The sequence below is a fragment of the Aedes aegypti genome, chromosome 2 (assembly GCF_002204515.2).
Source record: "Aedes aegypti strain LVP_AGWG chromosome 2, AaegL5.0 Primary Assembly, whole genome shotgun sequence".
Lineage (NCBI taxonomy): Eukaryota > Metazoa > Arthropoda > Insecta > Diptera > Culicidae > Aedes > Aedes aegypti.
Window position 1 is genome coordinate 453,790,191 of NC_035108.1, and position 13,409 is coordinate 453,803,599.

A 13,409-nucleotide genomic window follows, 5' to 3' on the forward strand; every position below is an offset into this window, starting at 1 on the left:
GGTTCGGCAAGCGAAGCAGCTGCAGCAGCAGCGGCACCAAGCACATGATTTTCGCAACATAAAAATAGCAAAACATAAACCGAACCGAGACCGGTTTGCATTTCAGCCGCCCGCCACGACCCCATGAGACTGTGTTTGTGTCGGCATGCTCCGAAACGAGCCGCCCGCCCGTATCCGTACACGTTTGTTTACGTTCCGTTCGGGCACGGGTGGGTGATGGTGTGCGTGAAAGAGACCGCGGTCGGGTTGCGTTCGGGTCTTTAGCAGCCGCCGCCGGTCCATCGCGTGCTGTTGGCGCGTCGTTCCCTCCTTGGATCAGATCAGTTGCGCTCGCCTGTTTCGTCGTCGCGGATGTGCGTGTTTGATTGTTTTCGGTGGGAGAAGAGTGCGTTACGTTTTGCGGTTTTTCACGCGTCGTGCCGATCGGGTTTTATTCCATCCAATGTCCGAACGAAGGTTTGGACGCCACAAGCAGTGAACGGTAAAAGTGGCGGAATTTCTGTTTGTTGACAGTTTGATGCGTGCGACATCTTTCTGAGTGCCGGTGTTTTTTCTACAATAAAAAGTGAGCGAAAAACAATAAGCAGATCTGTGTTTATGAAATCAAAGGTGAGATTTTTGCTCCGAGTGTGTTTTTGTTGTGCCTGTATACAATTTACCGGCAAAGGTGAATCATTAAGAAACAGTTACAAGAAAACGTTCCAGTGGCAGAGGGAGCAGTTAAATCAAGTTCGATCAAGTTTATCGATAAAGTTTGTTGATCATCCAAGAGTGAGTGAATAAAGAAGCACTAAATATTTTGATACAGTGACTCAAACGCATATTCGCACAGGGAATTCACTTTACATCAGGTAGGGTAACTGTCATGTTTTGGGCCTTCTAAGGAAGTGATATTGGGGTTTGGTCCCAATTCATTAATTGCATTGCGTAACCAAGTCAATGAAAAAATATTTGCTTTGCATGGGCTCGGCAAACGCATAATGGACATGTTGAGTCTTCAGGAAAATTCCTAAAACTCACTTTTTGATTTCTATTTAATTAATTTCAATTATGTCCTATGTGTACTTTACTCAGAGTTTTAATTTTGCCGCATACACCCTACGTTTGCAAAACGACTCAACTGTCAACATTTTTCATGCTGGCACATACACCGTACATATGCTCATAGTAGAACGACCTAAGAGCATAATAAAGGGTGAGACTTATTTTTCGAAAGTTCTCAAAACCAAAAATTCGTATGCTCTTCTGAATTCAAATCACACAAAAAGTGAAACCTCAAATTTTGAGCCAAAAATACTGAGATTTAGATGTGGCGCAAGCGACTTGAAGATGAATTTACAAGTTATGATATAACCTTCTGTTAAGTCTTCTTAAGTTTGTTATTTTTTAACCAATTTTTAAGTTATTAGCATAATTTTCTTCAAAATCAAATTTATGAAAAGTTTGTAGAGTATCAAAACTAGTTCTCCGTTTTTTACTAAAACAAATCATATTTGTTCGAATAACTTCATAAATACTCAACCAATGACTCTGGGTATGATAAATGAATTTAAAATATAGTTTTGACTAAGTTATTTAATAAAATTTGCCCAAAAACATAAATTTTCAACGGAAAATACTATATTTTTCTAATTTTTGTCAGTTAATCGTTAATGCTTAAGCTGGAACATGTTTTTTGCATTTTTAATTTTTAATTGGAATCGGATGAGTTTTCATGAAGTTATGGTAAAACAAAGATAATTTTTTAAGTAAAAGGAGGAAAAATTTAAAGAAAACTATTTTGTACTACGAATAGTTTTGATTTTAGACAAATTTGATATTGTACAAACTTTTCATAAATTTTGAAGAGAATGATGCTAAAAGCTTAAAATAAGGTAAGAAACAACAAAATTCTGAAGACATCACTGAAGGTCATATTTTATACCTTGGAAATTCAACTTCAAGTTGCTTGCGCCACCTCTAAATCTCAAACGTCATACTGTTTCCGAATCACTAAACATGTTGGAAATCGAGAGATTCGGATTCCCACAGCTGACGGAGCGGCAAACTGATGTGGAACATCATCAGTAATCGGTTTTAGGCAATATTTCTCAACATCATCTTCTTCTTGGCATTACGTCCTCACTGGGACAGAGCCTGCTTCCCAGCTTAGTGTTCATTTAGCACTTCCACAAACTTAGAGCTTTCTTTACCAAATGTGCCATTTTCGCATTCGTATATCGTGTGGCAGGTACGATGATACTCTATGCCCAGTGAAGTCAAGGAAATTTCCTTTACGAAAATATCTTGGACCGACCGGGAATCGAACCCAGACACCTTCATCATGGCTTTGCTTTGTAGCCGCGGACTCTAACCACTCGGCTAAGGAAGGCTCTTTCACCATCTCTTCATTGATTACGCCTGTGTTTTTGTTAATCAAACTGATGGACGAATCTGAACACAAAATCCAAACACGGCGACACTGCTAACCAGTGAATCAATTGTCACCCAACACGCAGCAACAAAGACATTGTCATCTCCTATTCTTGTTGCAAAAATTTTATTCCGCAACCTCAGTTTATCACCACTTGAACAATATATGCAAGAATGCAAGCGCGGCAAGAATCTCTCATTGTAACATAAGTCAACCTTACAATGGTACAAAATTGTCGTAAGTAATTGAACAAAACGGTGTATCATACTGTCATTAGGTTTTTGTGGGAAAATGATAGAAAATCAGAGTTTTCGGAAGCGTGCTGTTTGCATGTCAAGTTTTGAGAACAATTTTGAAGAAAAAATGTTAACATATTGATTTGTTTCAAAAAAGATTTGGAAATAAGTGTGAAAGTTACTCACGTCGATTTGAACAAGTAATCGAGTATTTTCAAGTTATCTACGTCGGTTTAGAAAAGCAATCGAGTATTTACTCGATTATTTTTCAAAAACGACGTAAGTTACTTCCACACCGAATGAAGAAAAAGAATTGAGATGAATTATGATGAAGATGCAACGAAACCCAACGTCAAATGTTCAAGAGCACAAATCTGGAGAACCAAACATCCGTTTAAGCTGGAAGTCTGATCGATTGGTCACATGCTGGACTGGTGACACTGACTGGTGATACTGACGATCGGTTCCCTAGATTCTTGCCCTTCAAAATTTCATATTCACCTTAAAAACTCTTTTCTAAATTCATTTTAACACAACTCTACATTTTAACACGTTTTCTACACTGTATTCTCAAAACTTACAATGCAAGCAGCACGCGTCCAAAAATTCTGACTTGATATCATTTTCCTACGACATTTTTGTACCAGCACAGTTAATCAGACGTAACACTTAGAACAAATCTCGATCAAAATCATAGTCACAAGAACATGTTTGCCCAATGCTAAAATTAGTATGTTCGGTCGACGGGCCAACAGATGGCGGTAGTGTGTAAACGTCAAACGCGCACAAAAACGATACGAGCGCTGCGGGTGGCGGATTAACCACCTACCATATTTTTGAATGGACCGTTTAAAAGGTGACCGATGGATGGAATTATGAAATTGTGACGTCTGTTTGTCTGTAGTACCAGTGTAAGATTGATTCAAGTAGTGTTTTTATTCGTGGTTAAGTCAGTTTGTTTGAGCGGTGAAAGTAGTGGTTAAGGTGCGAAAGTTAAAAATTCCACTTAGGGTTTTGTTCTTCTTCGTCGTAAGCGCTACTATTTGTCGTATCAAACTTTAAATGTTCCACTACGGCGGATATTCAAACTTACCTGCTACATAGATTCATTATACAAGTGTAATTTTGTGGAAGCTGTTATGGTTTGTACACTTGTACACCAAAAATGCAATAAAACTACTGTATTTCGGTAAATAACTTCAGTTCAATTATCCACTTTGCACTTTTTCACCGAAATCGCATGGACGAACACGATTTGAGAGAAATGCTTAGCGATCGACTGAGCCACACCACTTTCCAACACAAGTTTCTTCCCGCCCCCGTGGGTGACTTACTTCGCCGGGCACTTATTTTCACTATGGAAAACCTTCGTACTTCTTCACTGAAGGATTTCATTCCAATCACACGCCGCAAAACTTCAATAAATGACCAAAGTTTACGAAATTTCCTCAACCGCCGCGTATAATTGAGAATGTAAACAAAGTTCAAACCGTCGTACTGAGAAGAAAAAGCTTGTGCGCATCGATGTGTGCGCGACGCTCGTCATAGAAAACATTTCCTTTGATTGTGTTGTTTTTGCTGCACTGTGAGCAGCTGTCATGATTGTTCGGTCAAAAGAAATTGTGTTCATATGTTTGGGCTGAATTTTGATGACGAACAATTAATTTTGAAGGAAATTAGTATATTCTATCATGCTGAAGGAATGGAGGGAGTTGCCAGTTGATCTATATATTCTAGTAAAACATTTTATTATAGCGTTGATATGTTGTGTTTTAACCATTCAATACACACAGTGAGCCGTAAGTTGTGAGACGAATCGGGAAACTGATTGCGACGGAGTTGAAAACGATACGACGGACTGAGAATACGGTAAGATGCATTTTCTTTGCATTATTTCCAAAAAGAAATCAAGATTTATCAAACTGTTATTGTACAATGCTAAAGCCGTTTTGAGAAAGAATTGTTTGGCATCGGTTTGTGTCAGCATCATTCACTGCAATACTGGGAAAATTGCAGTTCTCACTGATCAATGCTTAATACGATGGATACTAGCACATCACCCTACATCGTTTTGTGATTCAGAAAATTAAACGTTTTAAAAGTGAAAAACGATTTTGTTCAGAGTCGTACGAGTAGAATTTCGTGTGCGAAACGCTTAGGATCGATACAATAAGTTTGTTTACTCTTCTGAGTAACGGCTTTTTTAACAAGTTTACGGAAAAAAAATGCAATGAATTGACTGCAGACAAAATATCAGGATATATATTTTTAGTTCATCATCGAAATTGCAGCCAGGCTTGTTAGAAACTCCTCTGCGATACAAAGATGAGACGATTTTACCGTTTTTCTGATGAGAAAAAACAGAACTCAAATTTTTCAAGGATTTTTTCAGGTACTCTCTCTCTTTGCGATGCTCATCTTTACTCATATACTTGAATGTGCCGCCTGAACAAGACAGTCCTCGGGGAGTTGTGATGGCACTCTGTTTTGTCGGAATTTTACTCTGTTGTGTTTTGAACTGCATCTTCCTCGCTCATTTTTCTTTGCCTCCCTCGCATTCTTTCGCTCCCTCGCAAAGAGGCAAAGGCAGCATGCTGCTCTAGAGTATGTCAACGACCTCTGCTGATGTTGAGGAGTATTATCAAGCTTGATTGCAGCCAATTCGTACAAGCAGATATAGAACTTAAAACTTGGGCAATTTGTATTGGACAACGGCGTTTGGCTACTAACGTTTGAGGACATAGTGGATGATTAGTATGCAGTACTTGCTCTTACTAATCCAAGAAATCTAAATAAAGTTCATTGAAAAAAATGTTTGTGGACAATCTGGGTCATTCAAAAACTTCCTGAAAGGTCATCAAATCTAGGAATATATTATTTTACCTATTGAAGACTGAAAAGATATGCCATACAATCTGCATTTCTAAAAGCATAATAACTGCTTGTCTGGTAAGCCAAACACGTTCAGTAGACTAATGCTATTAAGCCGGATGAATTGTTGAGTTCAACGGGCGCTTTTCGTCATCCAATAACTTCTTGGAATATAGGTCCACGGTGCTCCCCTGACCGTTATTATCAGAAAAAATCTCTATCAATTCTGTACTCACAGTCGTTTTTCTATAGTTAAGCTACACGTCTGGACAAAATTTAAAAAATCGTAGGGCCCCTTTTGAAGTTACGCCTTTTTGACTGTATAAGTTTACAAATTCAAAGGAAATCTGAGAAATTTAAGCGGATTTTTACTATCGGAATCGGATTATCGGAATAAATAATCCATCGAAATTTAGTCCGAAATTGGTGTTTTTAGTTATTTGTAACTTCTATGTGGAGTTTTGAATGAGAAGAGTTCTGTTTGATATTTCGACCTTGACGCTTGCTCCTGCGGGAGCGGGTGACGAGGGCAGGATCAAACATGTCGAGTAGAGAAATGAAAAAGCGCCACGGATCGTTAGTAGTGTTTGATCTACTGATCGAGTCACTTGCTCTTGCGTGGGCGAGTAATGAACACTTGTTCGGGGTACAATGCGTTTATCGAATTATATCGCGAATCCGACTAGGCGTGATTATATCATGGATCGCATCACCAATAATTGGTGACTCCCAGATCTTTACCTTATCCCACGAACCCAATATCCTTTCCATGACAACTGTCGAGATGCAGAGGTATACTCGGTCTCTAGTAACAACGGTTGTCTAACTAACATTCCTTCCCTTCCCCGATGACCGTAAGGACGTGGCCGGCGCCGTTATTGACTTTTAAAATTTGAGCTCTCGATTTGTGCACATTGAAGAATGGTATTAGCTTACCAAGCCCCATTCATAAATTCCCTGTGCAACTTCGATTGCTCTGGTCAATCACGGAGTAGCAACTACCAATTGTACGGTCATCTATGCTCATGCTCATGCTCTAGGTGGAGTTTTGAATAAGAAGATCAACAAAATATGGAGTTACGCCTTTTTGAAGATGATTGATGACACTAATTTTTAATATATCAATCAGGCATTACAATACCGTTAAGTATGTTCAAATGTTTTCAATGACACGTTGATCTTACATGCCGCAAAAGTCTTTCACAATAAACTGTTTTTTCATAGGCTCAAGAGCTATAAGGCATTACGGAGTCAATTTCATCATGTAATCAAAATAGTTTTTATACAACAATATTCAATAGTTTGGTGAAGCAATGAACTCATGATTCAGATTATTGAACATGCGATTCATGTTGTATATCGAAGTGCAAATTGACGTCAAAGAATACATTTGGACATGAATTTTCGGTTATGGATAGCAGGGTATGGAATAAAATCAATTTAACGATGTAATAAGCAGCGATACAAAATGGAAAATAATAATGCAAAGTTTAGAACATCTGTTACTATTTTGTTTAATGGAATTTTAAATCGTAGCACTAACAGAGCTTAATTTAAAATGTTTGTCTTTGTCACCTATGAAAAGTTTGTTTAGCAAAGTATGATTTATTTTCGTTTGTCTTCACTGATTATAGTAGCGGATGAGTGCTTACTTTATAGACACAGTTTATGACACAAATCTCCCAACTGGTGGGGAACGTGCCTTTGGAGCCGGCCTTCTGATTCAATTATCCCGAATACCATGAACCTGAAGACCATAATTTCGTGTTCCAGTTCCTAGAATGGCATAACTTTGAATTCCATTATCACGGGGCACTGTCATTCAAGGTAATTATAAACTCGGGTTAATAAAATTCTAGAAAAGAAATTCGAGACTATGGGGTTGAATCATTTCAAGAGAGGTTTGATCTGAACTTTGATTTTTAAGGAGACAAGTAAAATTAAGCTCTGCAAGTATAACGATTTAAAAATCAATGAATCCAAACAATCCCGAATATTTATTACTTTTCTTGAACGTATTGCAAGTATTGAGGCGTACTCTTCACGAGTTGGCTTGAGAATGGGTTGATTGCTCCTACTGATTGAGGTTTTTAATATCAGTTTATTTTGAATACAATACTTTTCACTTTTTCATCCATAAAAAACTACGGGCTTCATTTGACGATTTATGACAGTGGAATCTGGGCTGCATATTACGTTGACATTTTTCCTCTTCGCTAGTCTCTCTCAGATAATAACGTTACAAAAGTGGCTCCGTAATGCCTTATATCGCTTGAGCCTATGGAATACCCAATTAATGTTTTTAAAGTTAGTGATTTTAATTGTTACACTTCAAAAAGGGCGACAAAATTTCGACGATCATCTTATTCAAAACTCCACCCAGAGGTCACAAAAAATCAAAAACACATAATTTGAATCTAATTTTGATGGTTTATTTCTTCTTATAATCAATTAAAATCCTTTTAAGGCTCAAGAATCCATCATTCAATCATCAGCAATCATCAAAAATGAAAAACCAGATTTTTCGTTCAAATTTAAAGAATTCCTTATAAAGATCTATCATCGCAATTCAGATAGCAAGTGTAGTGCAATGATAGATTTTCTTGAACATCTCATAAATTTTAAGCAAAAAAAAAACTAGTTTTGAAAATTTGTAAAACAATGATGGTTATTTTCCTCTTAAATATCTCAGATTTCCTTTGGATTTGTGGACGTATACAATCAAAGGGGCGTAACTTCAAAACGGGCCCTACGATATTTTTTAAAACTTTGCCCAGATATGCAGCCTAACTAATGAAAACGACTGGCGAGCACAGATTTGATGGAGATTTTTTTTCTGATAATAACGGTCAGGGGAGCACCGTGAGGTCATTAGACCAACGGTCATAAAAAGTGACATATTGTTGAGTTATCAATGCAATACATGCTCAAAGTAGTTCAATAAAATAAACTTCATGAAATAAACTAGATATAGTTCGATGAAAAAATATTCTTTTGTTATACAACTGCTTACGCTTGTAGATCCTAAGACAAATATTCCATATAGTAGTCCTTAGAAGACCAAGACCATCATCCGCACAACTCAAAGCAATACTCCGTTTAGTTATATGAAGGGTTAAGCGTCTAGCCATTATTAAAATTTATCAATATCCCTTTCGGGACGGACCATATTTAAGTTCTTAGTCCAAAATTTACCTTATAAACTTATGATCTCGTAGAACAAAACTTTCTTTATTTTGGCTATTCTATCACTCCATGAACTTTTTAGGGTCAATTTTAGACCAGCACAATTGTGCTGGTCCGTCCCCAAGGCGGTCAATGTTCGAAAAAAATTTTTATTTTTGTTACGGTTGTTAAGAAAAATTTACGGTTTACGGTAGCCGCAGAGTTCTACCGCAGCTGTCAAAGTTCTACCGCAGGCTTCGAAATCATTCTAACATTGAAGCAAACAATTCAATCATAGTATGCTTGAAAGAGAAAACTCTATGAAAAATAGCAATAAACAACAATCATCAAGACGGTATCCAAGGTACCATTCAAGTCTACTGATGATTTGCCAGTGCAAATCAATGGTGTGACAGCTGCGGTAGCTTTTCATTGAACCGTAAAACGGAAAGTTTTCCCTAAAACTGCAATAATGTTTTAGAAAATTGTTCCAGTTATGCCTTTTAAAAAAAATGAACCCGTATTTTTTATTTCGTCATTAGGGTGCTCTTGGGATAGGGTGACCCAAAAATTCAGAAATAATTTTGTTTTTTATGTATGTATGTTTATTTATTTGTGACGATAATGTTTTTTAATGAACATTCAAATTTAAAAAACATAATAAACGTTTATAAATGTAATGAAAACAATGTACGAGAAATAAAAATACTTCATATTCTCTCTTAGATTCAAAGAATAACGTGACGATGACGTTTATCGAGATTATTCAAGAACTAGTCCACGTCATATAAAAATGGGTAAACATATTATGTGTGAATATCATGAAATCTAATTGTCTCAATCAAACTGCCTTGGTTTTGCTATGATTGTTTACATCATCAAAAATTATTTGGGATTTTATTCTCAAAAATATTTACGCACACTTAAGGCCCAAGTAAAAATGGAGCAAATGTCAAAAGTGAAAAAGCAGTTTTCGTCGTTAAAATCGACAAATCAAAAAAAAAAAAAAACTCTCAGCTGTTTTACTTTCAAAATAAAAAGGTGTGTGTTTTTTTTTTTCGATTTGTTGATTTTAACGACGAATACTGCTATTTCACTTTCGAAATTTGCTCCATTTTTTATTGCACCTTAAATCAGAATGCCGATCTCAGCTGTGCAAATCTCGGTTAAAGTTCGTTTGCTGATAGCTCAGCAAAAAAGACGTTTGATGTTAGCGGCACCCACAGGTGGCCGTTATCAGAGGCGTATACTAGACTCAAAAATTAAGTCATTTTAGAGACCCCTTCCAGCCTCTTTCACTTACTTTACCTATCACTTTTGAAATCGCATAGCCCTCCTTCAAATGATGCTTATACGATGTTTCTGTAAAGGTTGGTAACATGGAACTGATTAATTTTCAATAACTGGAATCATTCATTTTATTCCTAGAACTTAAATGGAATCGTCAAAATATTCAGTCTGCGTAAGCAGCTTCACTAAAAATTCATGTAAATTTACGTCATATGTGCCCGACAACTTGGACGTTAATTAACAAGAATGACGCATTTTTAAGTGCATATAATTACCTTCAAATTTCTTCTTCTTTTTTTATGACGTTACAGAAGCCTGCTTCTCAACTTCTCATAAGCACTTCCACAGTTATTAACTGACAGCTTTCTTAGTCAATCGACCAATTTTGCATGTGTGTATCGTGTGTCAGGTACGATCATACTTTACGCTCAGGGAAGTGGAGAAAATTTCCTTTAAGAAAAGATCTTCGACAGGCGGGACTCGAACCTACGACCCTCAGCTTGGTCTTGCTGAGAAGTTGCGCGTTCTGGCCCCCAATATCAAATTGACTTTATTTTATTTTTTACATCGAGTATTTGCTTGAAATGGAATTTACGTCATTGTAATATTAGTTTTTAGTAGTGTGTAGAACTGAAAGAACTTTGACGGACAACTCACATATTACAGGGAATTTAAAAACTCGTTCAAAAAGGATTGTCAAAATCAGGTCAAGAACCATATTAAAGCATGAATTTGATTTATGAAATTGTTACATACATATATTCCAGCTACTTGAAAAATTACATAAAACAATCAATTTTTTTTTTCGAATGTGGTTAAGTATTTGGAAACTATCAGATTTGAAAATGAAGACACTGGCAATGCTTCTAATATGACAATCCATAAGACAGCTGCGATCAGCAGGCTTTTTGGTTTGCCATGAGTTTTTAAAGTTTCGCAATCGTTGTGACCGTTATATTACAAAGGAAAATGTAAAGCTCGACATACTTGTAAGTTTTGTTTTCTCTTTTGGTACGGTTGCATGGATACTTTTAACTGTCAATCCTACCGTGGAAAGTTTCCTGGAAAGCATTATGTACGATCATGGCCTATAAAGGGAGCATCACACGAATCAACGGACTAGCATGCAACGCCAAATGGCACAATCGTAATACGTTTCTGACGGAAAAAATACTGCGGCGGGAATTGAACCTAAACTTCTTTGGTCGATACAGCTAGTTACTTTGCAATACTATACGCACGGTAATGAAGTCCAGATTTTAATTTTTAATATATCAGCTTATCTACACACTCAATTGAGCTCGGCTAATTTTCATTCTTTTGACGAGATCCGCACAGCCGAGCGGTCAGCAAATGAGTTTTAGTTGATGTGTCAGCAAAAAAAAAAACAGGTTTGTTTATAGCTGCACCTGTGCGTGCCGCTGATATCAAACGTCACTTTTGCTGAGATGTCAGCAAACGAACTTTAACCGAGATTTACATAGCTGAAATCGGCATTCTGATTTAAGTGTGTAAGTCTCAAAATTCAAGATTTTGTCAATATATTTTTTAAGATAAAAGGAACGAAACGATATTTTTTATATGAGCGGATAATCTAGACTCCAGAACTTCATAAATTGCTCAATAGTTTAGTAGAGTATTTCATAGTACTTCAAAAGCTAAAAATTTCCTAGTTAAAAGCGCATTTCGTACATCAACATCATAAACTAAATTTTTGCGAGTAATACCAGCAGGTGCCTTCCTTAACCGAGTGATTAGAGTCCGCGGCTACAAAGCAAATCCATGCTGAAGGTGTCTGGGTTCAATTCTCGGTCGGTCCAGAGTCTTTTCGTAATGGAAATTTCCTTGTCTTCTCTGGGCATAGACTATCATCGTACTTGCCACATGATATACGAATGTGAAAAAGGCAACTTTGGCAATGAAAACTCTCAAGTAATAACTATGGAAGTGCTCATTGAACACTGAGAAGCAGGCTCTGTCCCAGTGAGTACCAAGCCCCTAGTGCATGCACTGTCACACTATCGTACGTAATTTTTGAACGTTCCTTTAAAATTATACTGTTTCTTAAACTTTGCTTCAGGAGATTTAAAACATTTAATGTGATTCCCAATCTATTTCAAATACGGACGTATAAAAAAATAAAAGGTTTTAAACCACAGCGAGTTTCTGTTACATCGTTTTTGTACGGTACATCATTTTTATGATTCGTATGTAATCACTCATTCATGTTATAATACAATATTATGCACTATTGTGCACATTAGAACCAGATTCAGCCATTTAACTTGATCAAAATACTGAAAATGAAAATAGGTAGTCCACAACGAACATCGACCGGGTAAGTGCCGGCACCGGCACAATTGTGCTGGTCCCACTTTGGTCCTCCAGAAATATTTGCTGTGTGAATCAATTCTCATTTAGTCTTCACCATTTCAAAGAATGACTCTTTCACTCTCGATTCGTATTCGTGCATACCTAGAAAAAACGAATAGTAGAAAAGTTGCGACAGATAAAACTTTTTCAATTCTTACGGTGTTTGTTTACATTTTGTTTACCCTGAGCTGGTGTTTTCTAAACACGATGTAAACAAAAGTTTTTGCGCCTAATTACAAGTATCAATGATAATTCAATAATCGAAGTCAAAAAAGTTTGGTAAAACAATGATTTATTGGGATATGATTTATAGAATCATTCAATGTCATGGGTGCCGAACAGCACAATTGTGCTGGTTCGTCCCGAAAGGGATATACAACTGCTTACGCTCTTAGATTCCTAGACCTATATTCCATGGAGTCTTTTTAGGCGAAGAACATCAGTACTTATTCATGCAACACTCCGTTTACTTTTATGAACAGCCATTATGGAAATCCATAAAAAGGTTTGCCGATTTCACCAGAAGATTGACGGCATTTGATCCAAGAAGAACTAGAACACCTGCTATCCTTACTAAGTTAAAAAGTCGAGTCTAGTTAACGAAACTGGAGACGGCCTTTCAGTTGAGATCGAAATACGCGTATCTGTCAAAGGATACAATGATAGTGAAATTAAATGGTATAGTACTAAATTCGGTTTTTCACAAATTCAATACAATATTTCCTTTTTCCAAAAATGAATCTAAATAGAGACAGTTTAAGACTGTCGTAAAATAGATGACATTTATGGACCTTCGATATTGATAAAATATTTTAAATTAAATATATAATTTTATAGTTAGCAACTTGATGTGAATACAGTGCAGTGCCCGGTACGAATATGAAATTGAGTCACTCTATCTGTAAAAAACTTACCAATAAAGGTGAAGCATTAAGAAACGGTTTCAAGAAAACGTTCCAATGGCAGATGGAGCAGTTAAATCAAGTTCTGATCGATAAAGTTTGCTGATCATCTAACAGTCTAACAGTGAGTGAATAAAGAAGCACTAAATATTTCGATCC

The 13,409-nt window shown here is 36.7% G+C and overlaps 1 protein-coding gene across 4 annotated transcripts in view; it reads left to right on the top strand.

The window, feature by feature from the left end:
• The first annotated feature begins 311 nt into the window (after window positions 1-311).
• Window positions 312-13,409, top strand: part of LOC23687794 (probable G-protein coupled receptor Mth-like 1) — a 427,687-nt gene continuing 414,589 nt past the window's right edge. For 2 of the 4 annotated variants that reach the window (XM_011495351.2, XM_021848077.1), the window contains exon 1: window positions 312-609. The gene's annotated coding sequence lies outside the window, so the exon portion shown is untranslated. The other 2 variants (XM_021848076.1, XM_021848075.1) reach the window with 2 other exon arrangements.